This window comes from Otolemur garnettii, unplaced genomic scaffold (genome assembly GCF_000181295.1).
Source record: "Otolemur garnettii isolate 467f Iridium unplaced genomic scaffold, OtoGar3 scaffold00020, whole genome shotgun sequence".
NCBI classification, from domain to species: Eukaryota; Metazoa; Chordata; class Mammalia; order Primates; family Galagidae; genus Otolemur; species Otolemur garnettii.
Window position 1 is genome coordinate 991,812 of NW_003852415.1, and position 3,152 is coordinate 994,963.

General features: G+C 42.4%; 1 non-coding gene across 1 annotated transcript; it reads right to left on the reverse strand.

The window, feature by feature from the left end:
- Positions 1–1,131: 1,131 nt before the first annotated feature.
- Positions 1,132–1,193, reverse strand: LOC111724267. Its single transcript, XR_002772592.1, has one exon. It is a non-coding gene; the product is annotated as a U7 small nuclear RNA (small nuclear RNA).
- Between the last annotated feature and the right edge of the window lie 1,959 nt (positions 1,194–3,152).

A 3,152-nucleotide genomic window follows, 5' to 3' on the forward strand; every position in this document is an offset into this window, starting at 1 on the left:
ACCGGCTAAGGTGCCAGCCACGTACACCTAAGGTGGCGGGTTCGAATCCCCAGCCCGGACCCGCCAAACAACGACAGCTGCAACCAAAAAAAAAAAAAAAAAGCCGGGTGTTGTGGCGGGCGCCTGTGGTCCCAGCTACTTGGGAGGCGGAGGCAGGAGACTCGCTTGAGCCCAGGAGTTGGAGGTTGCTGTGAGCTGTAATGCCACGACACTCTGCCCAGGGGGACAGCTTGAGGCTCTGTCTCAAAAAATTTAAAAAAAAAAAAAAAATTTAGGCTAGGTGTGGTGGTTAACACCTCTAGTTCTACCCCTCTGGGATACTGAGGTGGGAAGACCACTCGAGACCAGGAGTTCAAGACCAGCCTGAGCAAGAGTGAGACCCTATCTCCCCAAGAATAGAAAAATTAGCCAGGCATTGTGGCAGTCCCAGCTACTTGGGAGGCTGAGGCAGGAAGATTGCTTGAACCCAGGAGTTTGAGGTTGCTGTGAGCTAGGCTGATATCTCAGCACTCTACCCAGGGCAACAGAGTGAGACTCTGTCTCAAAAAAAAAGAAGAAAGAAAAGAACAATTAGCTGAGTGTGGTGGTGCCCACCTGTGATTCTAGCTACTTAGAAGTCTGCAGTGGGAGAATCACTGAAGCCCAGGAATTTGAGGCTGCAGTGAGCTATGATGATGCCATTACCCTCCCGTATGAGTGACAGAGTGAGGCCCTGTCTCTAAATAAATAAGTAAATAAATACATTTGAACTTCAGAGAAACAATAAATATATTTTAAGTATATATATGCTCTATGCAATATTTGAGACGTATACTAAGTAACTATTCATCATTTACCAGAATTTCAATTTAACTGTATATCCTCTGGCAACCCAACTGGGGGTCAGTGGTGTGTTGGTGAGCACTCCCTGAGCCCTCTGGTCTCATTAACTTCTCCCCTCCCAGCCAGAAGCTGTTGTCACCTCTTTCCAGGCTGTGAGGGGATGACAGGGACATCCTGCCCCCTGTCTTCATCCTCATGTGCCTGGAAAAGGCCTGAGCAGCTTGGCTGGCTATGAACCTCTACTGTGGTTCAATACTGCAATCACTTGGGTGCTTTTATTTTTTTATTTTTATTACTTTTATTTTTTGGGGGGGTCTTCTGGTGGATACTAGAAAATCTGCTAGATAAATTCTAAAAGATCTTTAACACTACCTGGGTGCCTTTTTTTTTTTTTGGAGACAGAGTGTCACTATGTCGCGTTTGGTAGCATGCCGTGGCGTTCTAGCTCACAGCAACCTCCAACTTTTGGGCTTAAGCGATTCTCTTGCCTCAGTCTCCTGTGTAACTGGGACTACAGGCACCCACCACAACACCCGGCTATTTTTTGTTGCAGTTGTCATTGTTTTAGCTGGCCTGGGCTGGGTTTGAACCTGCCAACTTCAGTATATGTGGCTGGCACTGTAACCACTGTGCTACAGGTGCCGTACCTCACATTATTCTTTTTTAAGATTGGCCAGCCACAGTGGCTCACGCCTGTAATTCCAGAACTTTGGGAGGCTAAGAGGCAAGATCCATCTCTACACAAAATTTAAAGAAAAAATGATGTTGGTATGGTGGCATGTGTCTCTAGTCCCAATTATTTCAGGAGGCTAAGGCAAGAGGATTGATTGAGCCCAGGCATTCGAAGTTGTAGTGAGCTATGGTGATACCACTGCACTCCAGCCTGGGCTATAAAGTGAGACCTGGTCTCTAAAAAGACAAAAAAAGTATCAGTAAGAAAATGGATAATCAGTGCATGGTTTATCTGTGCAAAGGACAATATTCATCCATTAAAACCACTGATACACACAACATGAATAAAACATTCTACTGAATGAAAGAAACTTAACATAAAAGAGTTCATACTATATAATTTTGCTTCCGTGAAAATATAAAATAAGCAAGTGGTCACGTCTTAGAGAAATAAGAAGGAATTACAGGGAATGAGCAAAAGAGAACTTTCTGGAATAATGGTATATTCTATATATATATATATATATATATACTTTTTTTTTTTTTTTTTTTTTTTTTTAGGGTCTGTCTCCTGGGCTAGAGTGCAGCAGCATCAACCTACCTCACTGCAACCTCAAACTTCTGGGCTCCAGCAATCTTCCTGCCTTAGCCTCCCAAGGAGCTGTGACTACAGGCACCTGCCACTACTCCCAGCCAATTTCTCTATTTTTTGTAGAGATGGTGTCTAGCTCTTGCTCAGGCCGATCTCTAACTCCTGAACTGAAGCAGTCCACCTCAACCTCCCAAAGGGCTAGGATTACAGATGCAAGCCACCGCACCCCATTGTGTTCTGTATTTTTTTTCTTTTCTTTTTTTTTTTTTTTTTGAGACAGAGTCTCACTACATTGCCCTTGGTGGAATACTGTGGCGTCCCAGCTCACAGCAACCTCAAACTCTTGGGCTTAAGTGATTCTCTTACCTTAGCCTTTCAAGTAGCTGGGACTGCAGGTACCTGCCACAACACCTGGCGATTTTTTTGTTACTGTTGTCATTGTTGTTTTAGCAGGACCTAGCTGGGTTCAAACCCCCCAGCCCCAGTGCACGTGGTCAGGTTCAAACCCACTCAGCCCCTAACCACTGAGCTATGAGCACCGAGCCTGTGTTCTGTATCTTGATAGAAGGGTTTGGGTTACACCAGTGTATGCAGTTGTTAAAATTCAGCAACATACACTTAAGATCTTTGCAGTTTATTATGATGTAAATTTTACATTGAAAGGAAAGCAAAACTATAGCCAAATATTGAACTCTAGTTGATACTATGCATGCTGAGGTATTTAGGGAGAAGTGAATTTAGATATCTCCAATTTACTTTGAAATACATTTAAAAATTAGGATGGAATGATAGGTGGATAGAAGGATAATAGAGGGATAGAGTAATAATGTTGAGAGAATCTAGCTGGGTGTTTATTACAATTTTTTTTCTTTTTTCACACTTAGATTTAAAAGATAGTTTATAAAATTTTTTCAACTTCGCTGCATGCTTAACATTTTTTAAATAACAAAATGTTGGGGAAAATGGATTTCCTGATGAGGTCTCTTTTCAGAAGTATTGTGTCCTACTTGAAACAAACCATGTTTAAACATTTAATTTCAAAGATGGTGTTTAAATTTCAAAGAAT